We start from the raw sequence: 17,950 nt of genomic DNA, 5'->3' as shown, positions 1-17,950 counted from the left end.
GCTGCACTTCCCGCTGCCGGTGAGTGCAGGCCTGGCCCTGCTTCAGTCCTCAGGGGAACGGGGGCTGAGGCAGAGCAGGGGCGGGAAGAGGCAGGGCTGCGGCGGAGGCCATGGGGAAGAGGTGGGGCAGGGGCTGGAGCAACCCACAGCTGTTCAGGGCACCAGGAAATTTGGGGCACCAAATTTCCTGGTGCCCTACGCAGCTGCGTGCTTTGCATATGGGTAGGGATGGCCCTGCTTCCATGGGACAGTGACGAAAACTATTCTCTAGGCACATTACAAAGTTCAATATTTCTAGATTAGGACATTATAGAAATCATGGGCAATTTTTTGCAAGCAAATAGAGTTTTGAAATTTTCTAGAATTAAGACACTGCATGTTACTCTATTTTCAGTAGTTAAAAATAAAATTCTGGAGAAATTCTATAGAAAAAGACAAAAAAAAGCCCGAAACACCCTACCCTATGATCTTGGCCTCCCCATCGTTTAACCAACAGAAAGAGGTGAAGGTTGAGAAATTTTTCAGTTTTTTTCTTGTGTAGAATGTTCCAGACTTGTACCTTTGGAGAGGAGCAAGAATTTGCTCCTTGCACCTCATGGAGTAGGCTATGAGATATGTCCAGAGGCATCACCAATCCCATGTGAGAAGTAACTCTTACATACAATACTGTCTGTGTGTAACGTTATGTTTTTTCTAAGAATCACAGAAGCAATAAATGTAATATCCAACAATATTTATAAAGCAGTTTGCAGATGAAATGTTCTACCATATATTAATATATAGGGAATATAAACATTAATGAAGTATTATTTAATTATAAAGAGGATATAACTTTAGAAATAACAAACATCACTTGCTGGTGGGGTCTATTTTTCCTCCTCTGCTCCACTGAATATTCCCATGGTTTTTCCAGTTGCAATATCACTTAGTATCAAAAAAGAATGATCCACATAGAGAGCAATTGATGAAAGAAAGTCTCAAATAAAGGTTTATGCTTCATTTTAATTCACAAAACTGGCCGTTTCCCATTGGTTGGCCTACCTTCTACTGTCCTCTTGATTCAAAGACATTTACAAAAAACAATTTTCCGAATGAATCAGTGACTCTGCATAATATGTTGATTGGAATTAGGTCACAACATTGTTTAGTCCTTTTATCTGCAAAATACCCAGCATACAGCTGTGCTCTTGAGTAAATTCTAGTATAAACTAGCACTCTGTTTATTTGATTGATTGTAATTAAACTGCAGTGACACTTCATCAGAAGAGCTCTATCATTTAGTGTTTCAATGTTTCACTCTTCTGTTCTTGTAGACCAATTTATTTAGCAAACAAACCAGGCTGTTCTTGAATAATACTTTCTTTCCTTCTATAGGCTGAAGAGTAATATTCCCTCTGCCCTGATTACTAGGTGTATTTTTGCAACTGGCAAACAGTTACACAACTGAAAAATGCCATTCAGCTTAAAAATGCTTGTCTGCTTTACTATTGTGCTTTTAGAAGTGTGGGGTTTTTTTTTCTACTGTAAATACTCATTCTTACATAGGCTGTTAGAATAGCGAGGTTCTTGAATTAAAGAGATGAGAATGAAAGTACTTACACAACACAATGTGCTTACACATGCTTTGCTAGATGAGAGTGTTCAAGCACCTTCACTGGAGAATAGACATTCCTGTAGTAGAGTTTCAGGATCACTCTCTGCTCTGATGCTGGTAGTCTTAGCTGCATGAGCAGGCCAAAAGGCATGTTTTGTTTTATTGTTAAATGAAAAATAGCTTGATAATGAGGGAAAAGTTGTTTTTTGAGGTCTCATCCTATTGAATCTTAACCCTCTTCCAAAAGATTACCACCTGCAGATGCCTCAGACTTGAAATACTAATCATTCATAATTCCCCTTTTCAACGTGCTCACTATTTCTATAAATTCAGGAAGCATCAGCACTACTGTAGTTTTACACATACTGTATTTCATGTACCACGAGAACAGAACTCCATTTTCCTAAAACTAAACTAGCTCTTTATTAAAACAGCATTTAAGCCAGAGTGTCTTCCTGGTTGCTCCTACAAACTCTTCCCTTCCACAACCTGTACTCTTAAATTCCATGCAGGTTGCTACACAGCAGACCCTTAATTTTATATTAAAAACCATAAAAAGGAAAAATGTGTAAAGAAAATACAGTGGGCCTATTTCAGCACTCAAACAAGCACCATATCCCACTGATATCAGTGGCAATGCTGCTTATATTTCTAAGGGCAAATTTCAGTCTGGTATGTTAATGTCTATAAAATAAAATGGAGAGGTGCTTATTAGCATGAATATGTTGCTACTAGAGTACAGATCGTAAGTGTCTGATCCAAAGCCCATTGACATGAATGGGAAGATGCTCATTGGTTTAAATGTGTTTTGAATCAGGCCCCAAGTCTCTCATCCAGCAAAGTAATAAGGAATGAATCAAAAGGAGTTAGACTCTGAAATGCCACTGAAATCAATAGAAGTTAGGAACCTAAACAGAAATCAGAAGCCTAATGCCTGTTAGCCTCTTCAGGCATGTAAAGAGTGTCATGGAACTCATTCATCACCTCTTAAATTTGAAAATCCACCACAAGTCTAGTTACCCTGTTTCAATGGTTCATTTATCCTCACTGTTAAAATATGCATCACTACTATTTTGAATTTGTCTAGCTTTAGCTTCCAGCCACTTAGGTCTATTACCAGAGAAAACTTTCCAGTCTCTACTTTGCATTTCTGATCTCTATTCTGAATAAGCAAAAATAATTTTACTCTGAGGTGGATTCTGAGAACCCGAGCATGCTCAGTGAGAATTTAGGATTTCTAAAGGGAAGAGAAAAAAAGTGCCCTGGGAAAGAACCAAGTGTATGTGAATGTGGCTCAGGTGAACCAAAGCTCTGAAGTAAAGGACATCAGTGAGCTTATGAAAGATTGGCAATTATTGAGCATGAGTAAAGCATGCCTAGGTAAAGATCAGATATGCCCAGGCAAAGATCTGACAGTCACCCTAGTACTATTGAGCATGTGCATAAAGGGAGGGGTGACAGGAGTCAGTCAAATAAGCCTATAGTCGGTCAGAACCCACTCAACTTGTTTTAAAGTTCAGTCCAGTCAATCAGAATTCTGAAATAATGGTCAGGACTGAGCATGTGTGAATGAGGTAAGCGATGTAAGAGAGCTACAATGTAGCATAAAAGGCCAGCTGCCAGCAGCATTTTTGGTAGGGTGAAGGCTGCATCTGAGAAGGTAGGAGCTGTGCAGGAAGAACCAGAAAATCAGCAAGAGAAGCTAAAAACAAATGACTGCAGAGAGAGAAAAGGAAGGTAGAGAGGAGCAGAACTGACTGACCAGGAGCCAAACAGTGGCAGTGATTTGATTTTTTGAAGAAAGCAGCAGTGGATTCCCAGAGTAATCCTAACATTCTTTAGAGTTTAGTATAAGTGTGGTTTAGGATAGGTTTTACAATATTTAATGTGTATGCTTGAAATGTGTGTTTTAATTGTATTTTATCTATGTGAACTTTAAAGTAATTTAAGAAATGCTGTTGGCAATTTGTTGCAAACTGGCCACTTCCCAAAAAAAAAAAAAAAAGTTTCACAAACTGGTTCTGGTTCTTCCTGCACAGTTCCTACCTTAACATATAGTTCAGATAATACTGAGAAGTGTGCTTTAACTTGCAATAAGGGATGTGTGTCTCAGGGATTCTTGTGCTTTATTTAGGATTTTTAAGATACTGTATTGGGATTGTTATTTTAATAAAAAGACACTTTGTTTTCATAAGATCACTGCCTGTTTCAACTACTTTATTGGAAGGTTATATCCATGTCCTTTAAATGTTTCTTTAGCAACCCTGAGAACATTTACCTTGGGAAGAACAGATTATGGGGGCAATAGGCAGGTTAGTGTAGCAGCACCCCAAAACTCATTTTTGGGGTAACAGATCCTATTAGAACTTTGTCTGCAAGCTTAAAGAACCCTCTGCTACCAGAAGCTATAATGTCCATATCATTTACAGCAGGGAAATTGGCAACCTTTGGCACATGGCCTATCAGGGAAATCTGCTGGCAGGCCGGGCTGTTTTTTTTTTTTTTAAATTAAACCAGCAGCATCTGCAGGTTCAGCCTATTGCAGGTCCCACTGGCTGCGGTTCACCGTTCCAGGCCAATGGGGGCTGGGGGAAGCAGCAGCCAGCACATCCCTTGGCCCACGCCACTTCCTGCAGCGCCCATTGGCCTGGAATGGCAAACCGCAGCCAGTGGGACCTGCAATAGGCTGAACCTGCAGATGCTGCTGGTAAACAAACTGGCCTGGCCCGCCAGCGCATGATGGAAGTTCCACACATTTCACATGTGGAATGAGCAATGTATCTGCTCTACAGATAGAAAATTCACTGTAAGGGTTGGAGAGAAAACAAAATGGCTTAAGACACTACATACCACAGGACAATGTATTGCAGTGAGGATAGAGAAATAAGGAGTTTAGGAGTAAAATTTCATAAGAAAAAGCACGTAATTACTTAAATGATATTAAAGGGAAAAACAGGTAGGAAGAAAAGGGAAGGGAAAAGATAGGACTAATTAACAGTGAGCAAATAAATTGAGAGCAGTAAAGGAGTGAATTGTTAATAACTATTTTGCTTTGGTCTTTAGTAAAAAAGCCTCAAGTGAGGAGTGATTAATTATTTTAAGGAGCAAATGAAGAAATACCACGACTAAATTAATATTTTTAAAATCAGTCTGGCCAGATTTGGCCCTTTCAGGTGAATTTATGGTATTTGCCACCAGATTCTTAGAACAATTAGCAACAATTTTGGAGAACTCCTGGGAGACCCCAGAACAGCAGACCTAACATCTGAACATGCACTTCCAGGAAAAACAGAGCAGCTAATCAGAGAGTCAACATGTGACTATTAAGTGTCACAGGGTGTCTAGCTCTTTAAAGGAAGATAGGCTATGTCCCAGGTGGATTGGGGCCTACTTGCCTCCCTAGATGGAGGAAATGAATTGAATCACAAGTCAGTCATGTGACTAACATCAGGCTCTGGGGGGTGAGAAAGAGACCTGTGAACAGCTGGAACAGATAGTAAGAGTGTAGACCCTTCAAGTCTCATATCTAAATTGGGAGATTAATGAATTCAAAAGCTGTAAAGGTATTGGGGTTCATTAAATAAACCAGTGAATGAGAAAGGGTTAAAACAAACTGGAGAGTGTGTCTTTGGTGAACTACTGCTGCTAGCCATGTAGGGTTGCCCATTTTCTAATCGCACAAAATGGAACACCCTTGTCTCACCCCATGCTCTGAAGCCTTTCCTTCGCTCAATCCATTCCCCCTCCCTCTGTCACTCACTCTCCCACACCCTCACTCACATGGGGCTGGGAGGGGCCAGAAATGAGGTGTTAAGGGTGTTGAAGGGGGCTCTAGGCTAAGGTGCAGGAGCAGGTTCAGGGACAGGGCAGGATGTTTGGACATTGGAAGGGGTAAGGAGTATGGGCACTAGGAGTGTGTTATGGTTCAGGAGGGGGTTCCAGCTCTGGCTGGGCAGTCCTTACCTCATGTAACTACTAGAAGCAGCCAGTATGTCCCTAAAGCCCCTAGGCAGAGGCACAGCCAGAGGGGCTCTGTGCAACTGGTGCTTGGGGCAAGGACAGTGTGTGGAGCCCCCCCACAGCAGTGCCTAGGGACTGCAGGAACATGCTCGCTGTTTCCAGGAGCCATGAAGAGCCTATCTTAGCCCTGCTGCACCGCTGACCAGACTTTTAGTGGCCTGGTCAGTGGTGCTGACTGGAGCCACCAGGGTGCCTTTTTGAATGGGTGTTCCAGTTGAAAAATCAGACACATGGCAACCCTAAGCCATGTGGAGTTCCTAACCTGCCAGCTTCAGGGCACCTCTCCAAAATCCTATGTTCATATTATTGTCTCTTATGAGGGAGTCTCTCTAAATTGTAATCTTCTACAAAACCTGTCTCAGATACTCACACTTACCTCATGAAATCTCATAGCACAGAGCCCAGAACTAGGAGCAGAAGCTCATGTGCCATCTCACAGTGCCAGTCAAATTTCCATCTATCCAGCATGCCTGAAAGTAAGGAGCTTTTCTGTTATACCATCCAGCTCTGGTTACTTCCTCCCCATTGGTGGGGGTATGTCCTGCCCACTGCTGGGTTGGGGGAATACACCAGAACCTGGACTGCTTGGGAGCTGACAGCTAATTAGACAGTGGGAAGACAATTGGATCTGGGTGGTATGGGGCAGAGTCCAAACCTGTGATGATGAGAAACAGAACTGATTGGAGCAGGAAGAGGTAGCAGCAGCTGTGCTGATTGAGGGGAGGCAGTCAATCTCTAAAACTAAATTTTTATGGGTCTGCAACACCATCTTTGTGAAAGACCATTTGGAAAGGAGGATTTGGACCAGTTGGAAACCGGTGTTAAGATGCTGCAGGGAGTAACAAGACTCCTTCAGGGACCCTGGGAAATCAGGAGGAGGCTAGGGAAGTCAGAGGGGTTTTGCCTCCTGACCTCTTTGAGTCAGTGCAAGTTTGACAAGTCAGGCAGAGACCTGTGGAAGGACTATAGCTGGGAAAAGCCTAGTAGATGCTTGAATTATTCTGGGACTGAGAATGGTTTGAATTTTGAACTTCATTTTAATAAACCAGGCCCCAGAATGGCTGTTGATCACCTCATGAAAGCCTGTGGTGAGCAAATGATTCAAAGCAGGGAAACCGAGGCAAGGCTGTGCAGAGCCACCCATGGTCACAAAGAGTATTCAGGAGGCAGCCAACCCTGTTACACTGAGGAAGTAACCATAGGTTGCCAAGTCATGGAGTATATCAAGTGTCCTTTGATAAGACAACTTGTTTCCTAGAAGTTACAGTCCCTGGCTAAGATGCCTTTGAGATCCTTTTCCAGTCCCCTACCTACCCAATTATACCCTTTTCAAATGGCCAGCCCATGCCACCACTTCTTTATGGGATGGGATCCTATGATCCAGCCACTTGCCAACTGGGTCTCTGGCTTACGATCCCCTAGTTGGGCCTGCTAGGTACCAGTTAGCAATAAGCTTGGCACCTGCAACAATTTACCTTAGGAGCCTGTTGACAACAACAGCATGCAGTGACACAGAAGCACCTTCTTCAAAACAAAAGTATGGTTTATTTACCAAAGGTATACAACACTCAGAAATGGACTTAAAGCAAAGAGCTCTATACACATACTGTCTTACATACGCTTGGCATTCCCCTCCAGCCGCTAAGGAGACCGGATTTATCTTGGGTGACCATTTTTTTGTGGGCCTAACTTACAGCCTACTTGCTAGAGACCATGGACTCTGTCAGCATGAAGTAGTTAATATGGAACTTCAGACTTGGAGAAACAGCAATTTGACTAGGGTTGTGGCCCAGTAGTCATCTCTTAATAGGTGTTAACTTGGCTACTCTGTTTAGGCGATAGTGTTGGCTTTGCTGCTTGGTTTCCTTGACAGTCCTGTTTACTTTAACTCTATAGCAGGTAACCCATTTTCAAATATACCAAGGCAGGCACATATCCATAAAAAAAAAAAAAATATTTCCCAGTTCCCCACACTAAACACAGGAAATGTAAGTATGGCAAAACATATGAAAAATATTACAAGTGAAGAGCCACAGTCTGAAACAAATCCATGGTTGCTGATATTAGCCAAAGAACTATGCCCATGACTCATGAAGTCAGTCAATGTTCCCTATCTCGGGGGGGGGGGGGGGGGGGAGGAGGAGGAGAAGATGGAGAAACACCACGCAATAATTTGCACAATTTTCAAGGAGTCAACATTAAACTATGAGGACTTCAACTACTGTCCTGCCTCTAGCCTCCTATTCCACAGACATTGGCAAGATCTTCAAGCTCATACTGCTGGACATCTGCTGCCTTTGGTGCAATGAACTACAAGAGGCTACTAACACGCCTACATGACATAGCAGGAGTAGGTGGCCCAGCACTACAGTGGCTTCAATTGTTCCTCTCAGGGAGTGGTGACATAACTGTTCCTCCATTCCAAAGGCCCTCACCTGTGGGATCCTGCAGGGATTCATACACTTTTTAATATACATACGTGACCACTGGGAAAGGTATTGAGATGTCATTGGATTAGCTTCTAACATTTTTGAAGTGTCAGTGTACTGTCAGAATGCCTACAGGAAATTAGCTTTTATATGAGGAGCCATTCAAGCGAAATCCAGGCATAACCAAAGTGATGTGGTAGGAAAAAGGAAACTGAAGAACTGGCAGAGATGTTGTCTCCATTTTTCATTTAACATAGACCCCATCATGAAGGTGGTACAAAGCCTCAGGATTTTGTTAGAGTCTTCACTAAGCTTGGATGACCAAATTGCATCAATTTCCAAAAAAAGTGTCTTCGTTCACCTTCTGCTGCCAGGAAAGCGTTGTTTTTATCCCAAATGAAGGCCTACTCACAATAACCCATGTATTTGTCAGCTGCAGGCTAGATTACTGTAAGGCACTTTATCTGAAGTGAATGGAAGACAATACACAGGCTCCAGCTGGTATAGAATGCTGCTACCTACCTTATCCATGTCTCAGGCTACTGTGAGCACATCAGGCCTCTGCTCAAGTCTGTATCGACTCACACTCTGCTACTTCCAATAGCAGTTTAAGACCTTGGTCCTAATTTTCATGGCACTTAATAGATCAAGCTCCAGTGCTCCTCCATGACAACATTGATCACAAACCAGGATGAAGCATGTATGAGCAAAGGACAAAAAACTTTGTTAAAAGGGTGCAGCTAGGTAATGAGCTTCTAGAAGAGACTACATAAATCCAGACTGACCATCTTTAGGACACATTGAGGGAACAACAAAAAAAAAAAAAAAAACAACAAAAAAAACAAAAACACATACCCTTCCTCTTAAAAGAAAAATCCTTTCCCTCATAAGAGTGATACTTACAACACTTCCACCTGTTCTGCCTCTAAACCTGCCCCCACCCTAAAAAAAGTCAATCAGTATTCATATGGGGAGAAGATTTCCAGAGGAGGGCTCTTTACTCTAGCAGACAAATGCTGAACAAGATACAATGGCTGGAATTAGAAGCTAGAAAACACTGCCCCCTTTAAAAACAAACACACCACCCCTCCACACGGGGAAGTTAAATACTGAAACAGCTTAAAGTTTCAACTCAATTGAATTTTACCTAATTATACCAGGTAAATTTAGCAGCTCCTTTTACTTAATTGGGAGTTATTTGGGGCTTATTACTTTTGAAAATCAGGCCACATTTTAGGTCCCTAAATATAGACCTTTGTACAGCACTCAATTCTGAACTATTTGTATATCAATGGATTGAAATTAATAGAAAAAAAAGCTGTAGATCTAAGCAAACAGCTAGTCAGTAAGAAAAAAACAAAATCTCCTAATACCTTGAATTCCCAAATGAAACCAGAGATCAAAGGCTTAAAGTATGCTCATCCAGGCATGGGACAAACACATGCTCTCTCTTTACTAAGCCCCTTATGTTAACTCATAATATAGAGCTGAATTAAATCACATGCTAATTCTCAGTACAATATATATCTTTTCCACAGTCTAGGTCTTGATTCGTAGACTCCAAGGCCAGAAGGGACCACTGTGATAATCTAGTGTGACCTCCTGTATAACAGACCAGTGTTTCTCAAACTGGGGTCTGAGCCCCTGGGGGTCCCAAGGGTACTCCAGGGGGTCCACAGGCCCCCTTGATCAACTCCTTCTTTCACTCCCAAGTGGGGGAGGTGCTGGGAGTAGGGTTGCCAACTTTGTTTGGATGAATTCCTGGGGATATCACATGACAATCGTTAATTAAATATCAATCATTAATTCCTGGAGACTTGGCAAGCCTATTGGAGAGGGAAGAATCATGTCTGGGGCACCGGCCCCTCTGATCAACTAAGGTTGCCAAGCCTCTGTTTTGTCAGGAGTCTCCCAGAATCAGGCTCTCTCCTGGTGGCTACTGAAGCCAAACCAGGAGATTTTAGGTGCTAAAAATCTGGTGGCACAGCAGGGCTAAGGCAAGTTCCCCGCCTGACCTGATTCTGTGCCACTCCCGGAAGCAGCCTGCACATCCCTGCGGGGAGGTCAGGGAGTCTCTGCCTGCTGCCCTCGCTCAGAGAGCCAACTCCACAGCTACCATTGGCCGGGATCTGTGGCCAATGGGAGCTGCGGGGGGTGGTGCCAGCAGGCAGGGGCAGAGTGCAGAGACACCCTGTCCCCTCCCCACCTCAGAGCCACTACCAGAGGGATGTGCCAGTCGCTTTCAGGAGCCGCCCAAGGCAACCACTGCCTGGCCAGAGCTTGCCCTCCTGCACCCAAACTCCTTCCCAGAACCCATATCCCAAATCCCTGCCCCAGCCTGGTGAAAGTGAGGGAGGGTGAAGAGAATGAGTGATGTGGGCGGGGGAGGGGGAAAGAAGAAGAAATGGAGTGATGGCAGGGCCTGGAGCTCCCCCCAAATTTTAAACCAAAGGGGGATCCTGAGGTGGCTAATGTTTGAGTACCACTGACAGACAATATTTTGGAAAGTTCTATGGCCTATAGAATAGCTTTTAGAAAAATATCCAATCTTCAGCGATTGAGAATCCACTGTGACCCTTGGCAAGTTATTCCAGAGGTTAATTACTCTCATTGTTTAAAAGAGTGCATGCCTTATATTTCTAGTCTGAATTTGTCTAGCTTCAAATTCTAGCCATTGGTTCATGTTATACTTTGATCTGCTACATTGAAGAGCCCATTATTATAAATTTGTTCCCAAGGTAGATATTTATAGACTAATCGAGTCACCCCTTTACCTTCTTTAAGAAACTAGATTCAGCTGGTTGAGTGTATCACTAAAGCATGTTTTCTAATCCTTTAATAATTCTTGGGCTCTTCTCTGAACCCTCTCCAGTTGATCAATATTTTTCTTGAATTGTTGACACAAGAACTGGACACTTTATTCCAGCAGTGGTTGCACCAGTGCCAAATACAGAAATAAAATAAGCTCCCTACTCCACCTTGAGATTCCCCTGTTTATGCATCCCAGGATCAGATTATCTCTTTTGGCCATAGCATCACACTGAGGGTGCATGTTAAGCTGATTATCCACTATGATTTCCATATCTTTTGAGGGCATCACTACTTCCCAGAATAGAGCCCACATCCTGTACATATGTCCCACATTCTTTGTCCTTATCAAGAACAAAAAAAATCCATACACATATTTGCATTACCCTCTTTTAAATGCTTTGTTAATCAATTCCTGTATCAGCTTCTCCATTATCATGTCCAGGATCCATATCATCTAATGGACCTTTTAAGAACTAGCATAGCATTAGCTTTCTTCCACTCTTCTGGAACTACCAGAGTGCTCCACATCAGCACCCAGTAAGCTTCTTAGCCAGCTTTAAGCAAAAACAAAAAAAAAAACCACCACACACAAACACACACCAAACAACCCTCACATGTGGGTTATCTGGACCTGCTGATTGGGGGAAAAAAAGTCTAACTTTAGTAGCTTCTGTTTAAGAAGCTCCAGGGATACTAGTGAAATGGAAAGATCATCATCTGATGAGACTAATCTTTCTCCAAATATTCATGTTCTTAATTATTAATGTATCAAACACTTTGCCTTTTCTGCATGGTTATTGTTAATTCTACTATTTTCATCTGTTAGTGGACCAATACTACTGTCAAATCTTTTATTTATAATATATTTTAAAAATCTCATTGTACGTAACTCTGCTGGCCAGAGATTTCTCTTGTCCCACTTTGGAATTGTGGGAAAATTGATGAGAAACAAACTTCCGATTTATATTCCCTATCAAATTCCTTGTGTCCATTTGTTAACTATTGTAGAACTGTCCCATTAAACCAGGTCAGCTTTCTAAACCAATACAGCCTTCTTCCTTGATTGTGGCTTTTTGGCTACATAGTAAGGTATAGTCTTAAGTGATTCCTAATCACTTGCATTTTTTGGATTAAATTTTTCATCTCAGATGATTTGGCTTATTTTTTCCAATTTGTGAAACTGGCCTTCTATAAAAATTGGTGTTTTAATAACTGGTCTGGACTTGCATATTAGAAACATGATCACGTCAGTCACTTGTACTTGAGCTATCATTTTTCTTCAGTTCTCTTATATGTTCCTCCTTTCTGTTAAGACCGTAATAAATTACTCTGTGTTGGCCGCAATACTTCAGGAAATTAGCATTTCTAAACATTATAGATGACAAATATGGTTTAGCAGTGGCAGCATGAGCCCTCCTGCATGTCACTCAAATTTAAATAAATTTATCTTACAATCTGATCTGTACAGGCAGTGTCCTGTGCCCACACTGACCTGGGCTACTTCAGTGGGACTCCATGTGGGTTGACAGATCAGAATGTTGGAGGAGGGCTTTTAAAGGTTCAGAGCCCAAAAAGATTGGTCAGAGTCTTATTGACTTGACATAGGCCATAGATCCAGGGGGTGGGGGCAACCTTTTACCCATTTATGTTTTGGCTGGGCCAAACCAGAGTGGCAGCATGACCCATGCACCAGCTCTCAATGCAACTCATTCAAATTCAGAGCACATAGGTATAGGGGCTCATGGGCTAGGGGAAGGAATCAGGCTGCTGGTACAGGGCTGTCCGAGATAGGAAGGGGGGGATCCAGGTGGAGGAGGGAAATCTGTGCCCCCTGTAAGACAGCACACTCACCATCTGTAGTGTGACCTTGTGTCAGAGTGTGATGCCGCAAAGGGTCTCTCTCTCTCTCTCCATGCCTCCTGCCGACTACCTGCCTCATACCAGGTCTTCAGTGACTCACATGAAGTTCACTCACTTTCCTAGGTAACAAAAATGTCCAAATGAAAGTCCAAACACAAAGTAGCCTTAAGGTTTTGCTCCTTCAGGCACACTGCTGTTTCCCTGGGCCACTTCTCATCTCCAACCCCACTTGGGTGTTTACATTCACCACACTGAGACCATTGCTTCTTGTTCCGTCATCTGCCACCATTGAGAACAGCCTAGCTCCATCCTCTTTGGAAACCACCTTCAGGTAGTTGAAGGGCTGCTATCAAATCCCCCCTCTCTTCTCCAGAAGACAGACAAATTCCCTCAGTCTGTCCTCATAAGTCATGTGCCCCAGCGCCCTGATTATTTCAGTTGCCCTTCACTGGACTCTCTCCAATTTGTCCATATCCTCTCTGTAGTGGGGGACCCAGAACTAGATACACTACTCCAGATATAGTGCCAGATAGAGGGAAATAATCACTTCCTTCTCGATCTGCTGACAATGATCCTACTAATGCAGCCCAATATGCTGTTAGCTTTCCTGGCACCAAGGGCACACTGTTGACTCATATCTAGCTTATCGTCCACTGTAATCGCCAGGTCCTTTTCTGCAGAATTGCTGCTTAGCCAATTGGTCACCAGTCTGTAGCAGTACATGGGATTCTTCCAGCTTAAGTGCAGGACTCTGCACTTGACCTTGTTGAACCTCAGATTTCCTTTGGCCCAATCCTCCAATTTGTCTAGGTCATTCTGGACCCTACCTACCTCTCCCCCCCCAACTTCGTGTCAGCCATGAACTTGCTGCAGGTGCAAACCATCCCATCATACAGATCCTTAATGAGGCTGTTGAATGAAACCAGCCTCGGAGTGACCCCTTAGAAGGGAGTCCCCAACCACCATCACCCATCTTCTCCTCCTGGAAGTGGTGGGCATGGAACCCCAAACCATAGAACAATGCATCCCATGCCTTCTGGTCAATGGCGTCTGAACCCTTCCCTCAGATGACTCTTCCAAACCATTCTATGCCATAGTACTTGTGCAGAGGGTCTGAAAACAATTTATTACCTGTCTGCATTGAGGGGGTACATGGGTTCTCCTTTTTCTTCTGGAGGTCACATGCTGCCAATTTTCTTCCCCATCTTGCACTGTCCTCTGATTTTCCCCACCATGCTGTGCCTGCAGTACCAAAACACTGACTTCTATCCAAAAGGTCTTCATTTTCTCTGATGCAATGCAGGGTTGATACTTGGGTCTTCTCTTCCAATATGGAGAACAGCTTGCACTTCATACAAGCAAAGTTGTATGTAAGCCTCTGGGCATAGGCGTGGACTTTTGGTTTTGCTGGTGGTTATTTTCCCTGAGGCCCCACCTCCTTCCAAGACCCCACCTCTTCCCCTGCCTGCTGCTCGCTCCTCTTACCCTCCCCCCAAAATGGGGGGAGGGTGGTGGATTTTCAGCCTATTTATACACTTTTCATATTCTAGTAATTTGATCATTGGTATTGTAACAATCATTAAAATAGTAATGAACTACATAATTACATCATGAATTACAGTACATTAAAATCATTGCACTCACAAGCTGTCTTTAAACTGGGATGTTAGGGAAGACATTACATCTCACTGTGGCTTTCTGGATGAAACTGTCGATTTACATCTAGTTCACTGGTACAGTCTTGATGCATGTTAAGGACAGCTACATTATTCAGTCACATCTGTCTCATGGATGTCCAGAGATAATTCTTAACTCTGAGGCTGGAGAATGAGTGTTCCGCCGTACAGGATGATACAGGCACAGCGAGAAGCGTTCTTATACATTTGCAGTACTCTGGAAGCATAGTGGAGAGCTTCTCATAAAAGGAATCAACTCATGCATTAGAGATAAGGAGTTCCAAACAGGCTGGATTTGTTGCATCACATCTTGCACAACCAGATTTGATGTGTGCCATACAGTGTACATACACAACTCTTGGTTCTTCATGCTTGACCCTAGCTTGTCCACCAGACAGTACACCAGTGACATTCGTGGCCCCATCGTAACACTGACCTTGACAATTTCTAATGTCAAAACTGAACTGGAGCAGTGCATCCTTCACTATAGTAAAGAGCGTATTAGCATTGGTCAGAAGCACCTTGTAAAATCTAAAAGAATAGAAAAACAATTTTGAAACAGATTGATACTTGTTCTTTAACAGAACTGTCTGCTGTTTAGTCAATAAGTTCATAGTAAAGACTCTCGTAGAAATGTGTATAGCTTTTGCAGCACATCATTTGCCATCAGGGCAAGTATTTCGTTGAGGACTTCCATGAGACATCCATTTATAAGACTAGCCATCTCTTAAGCTTGGGTATATCCTCTGTGCGCATACGTAGCGGTTTAACAAAATTCAAATTTTCATCTGTGTGTCCATGAAAGGCCACTCCCTGTGCTGCTAAAAACTGCAATGAAGTTATAATTTTCAGCAATGAAATCCTTGCATGCTGCATATCATGTTCTTTGCCTGCCAATGTAAGGCTACCTACATGTTCTCCTTTTTCAAATGCAGAGACACTCTGATAGGCAGCTCAGTGTACAGAAGACTTTTCATGTGATGAAAACCTTTCTAATGCTTTGTTCCATGAGCAAAACCAATTACTCACAAAAGCTAACGATTTTGTCGCTACTTGTAGGTTGGATGGGATGTCCAGCCACAGCTGCTTTGCAACATACATAACAGAAAACACAATCCTTTGCATTACTATATTCTATCCATTTATACTGCACTCCCCAGCTCTCTTGAAAAGATCTCCCTTTGCCTCGTTTTTCTATTTTGTTTTGTTTGGTATCAAAACTACTGGTAGCTAATTTCATGGTCTGATTGTCCACTGTTACAGCAGATTCAGCTGTATTTGCTGAAGCACTTCGGGTTCTTGAAAGTTTCCCACTGTTGATTTTCAACAGAAATTTATCCATCTTTCAGCCTGGCCCTATAATTATAGTACGACCAAAAAAAAAAAAAAAACAAACAAACAAACAACAAAAAACACACCCACACTTTAGTCCCTTCTGCAGTCTTGCACTCCAGGCCTGCCTTGCTGCTTACCTCTTGACCACAGCACCCTCCTGTAAGACCAGCCCTGCATTCACCTTATTTACAAACTACACTGCCTTCATGGATCGGCATGTGTACCCATGCCAAAATTAAAACTCCCAGGCTCAGGGTGGAGTAAGATCTAAACAGCAAGCTACTAGCATCAAGATTTACACTCCACCTCTAGTGGCCAAGAGGCACACTCTATATTCATGCATTCTTTATTCATTCAATCACACAAATAGGGGGATGACTACCAAGGTAGCCCAGGAGGGGTGGTGGAGGAGGGAAGGAAAATGCCACACAGCACTTTTAAAGTTTACAACTTTAAAATTTATTGAATACCAGCCTTCTGTTTTTTGGGCAATCCTCTGTGGTGGAGTGGCTGGTTGGCCGGTGGCCCCCCCACCGCGTTCTTGGGCATCTGGGTGTGGAGGCTATGGAACTTGGGGAGGAGGGCAGTTGGTTACACAGGGGCTGTAGTGGCAGTCTGTGCTCCAGCTGCCTTTGCTGCAGCTCAACCATACACTGGAGCATACTGGTTTGGTCCTCCAGCAGCCTCAGCATTGAATCCTGCCTCCTCTCATCACGCTGCCGCCACATTTGAGCTTCAGCCCGCCACCTCTCCTCCTGGTCATTTTGTGCTTTCCTGCAGTCTGACATTATTTGCCTCCATGCATTCATCTGTGCTCTGTCAGTGTGGGAGGACAGCATGAGCTCAGAGAACATTTCATCACGAGTGCGGTTCCCCCCCCCCCTTTCTAATCTTCACTAGCCTCTGGGAAGGAGAAGATCCTGTGATCATTGAAACACATGCAGCTGGTGGAGGAAAAAAAAGGGACAGCGGTATTTAAAAAGACATTTTATAAAACAGTGGCTACACTCTTTCAGGGTAAACCTTGCTGTTAACATTACATACATAGCACATGTGCTTTCGTTACAAGGTCGCATTTTGCCTCCCCCCACCGCGTGGCTACCCCCTCAACCCTCCCCGTGGCTAACAGCAGGGAACATTTCTGTTCAGCCACAGGTAAACAGCCCAGCAGGACTGGGCTCCTCTGAGTGTCCCCTGAAGAAAAGCACCCTATTTCAACCAGGTGACCATGAATGATCTCTCACTCTCCTGAGGATAACACAGAGAGATAAAGAACGGCTGTTGTTTGAACACCAGCAAACACACTGCAATGCTTTGTTGTACAATGATTCCCGAGTGTGTGTTACTGGCCTGGAGTGGTAAAGTGTCCTACCATGGAGGACGCAATAAGGCTGCCCTCCCCAGAAACCTTTTGCAAAGGGTTTGGGAGTACATCCAGGAGAGCCGCGAATGCCAGGGCAAATTAATCCTTTCACATGCTTGCTTTTAAACCATGTATAGTATTTTAAAAGGTACACTCACCAGAGGTCCCTTCTCCGCCTGCCAGGTCCAGGAAGCAGCCTTGGGTGGGTTCGGGGGGTACTGGCTCCAGGTCCAGGGTGAGAAACAGTTCCTGGCTGTCAGGAAAACCAGTTTCTCCGCTTGCTTGCTGTGAGCTATCTTCTTCGTCCCCAAAACCTGCTTCTGTGTTGCCTCTATCTCCATTGAAGGAGTCAAACAACACGGCTGGGGTACTGGTGGCTGAACCCCCTAAAATGGCATGCAGCTCATCATAGAAGTGGCATGTTTGGGGCTCTGACCTGGAGCAGCCGTTCGTCTCTCTGGTTTTCTGGTAGGCTTGCCTCAGCTCCTTAAGTTTCATGCGGCACTGCTTCGGGTCCCTGTTATGGCCTCTGTCCTTCATGCCCTGGGAGATTTTGACAAAGGTTTTGGCATTTCGAAAACTGGAACGGAGTTCTGATAGCACGGATTCCTCTCCCCATACAGCGATCAGATCCCGTACCTCCCGTTCGGTCCATGCTGGAGCTCTTTTGCGATTCTGAGACTCCATCATGGTCACCTCTGCTGATGACCTCTGCATGGTCACCTGCAGCTTGCTACGCTGGCCAAACAGGAAATGAGATTCAAAAGTTCACAGTTCTTTTCCTGTCTACCTGGCCAGTGCATCTGAGTTGAGAGTGCTGTCCAGAGCAGTCACAATGGAGCACTCTGGGATAGCTCCCGGA

At 43.6% G+C, this 17,950-nt stretch overlaps 1 pseudogene; it reads right to left on the bottom strand.

Moving 5' to 3' along the window:
- Positions 1-15,732, bottom strand: part of LOC141994679 (E3 SUMO-protein ligase KIAA1586-like) — a 119,208-nt pseudogene extending 103,476 nt beyond the window's left edge.
- Between the last annotated feature and the right edge of the window lie 2,218 nt (positions 15,733-17,950).

This window comes from Natator depressus, chromosome 1 (genome assembly GCF_965152275.1).
Source record: "Natator depressus isolate rNatDep1 chromosome 1, rNatDep2.hap1, whole genome shotgun sequence".
In the NCBI taxonomy this organism is placed as follows: domain Eukaryota; kingdom Metazoa; phylum Chordata; order Testudines; family Cheloniidae; genus Natator; species Natator depressus.
Note: the sequence above shows the minus strand (reverse complement) of the source record. Positions and strands in the feature narration are given on the sequence as shown.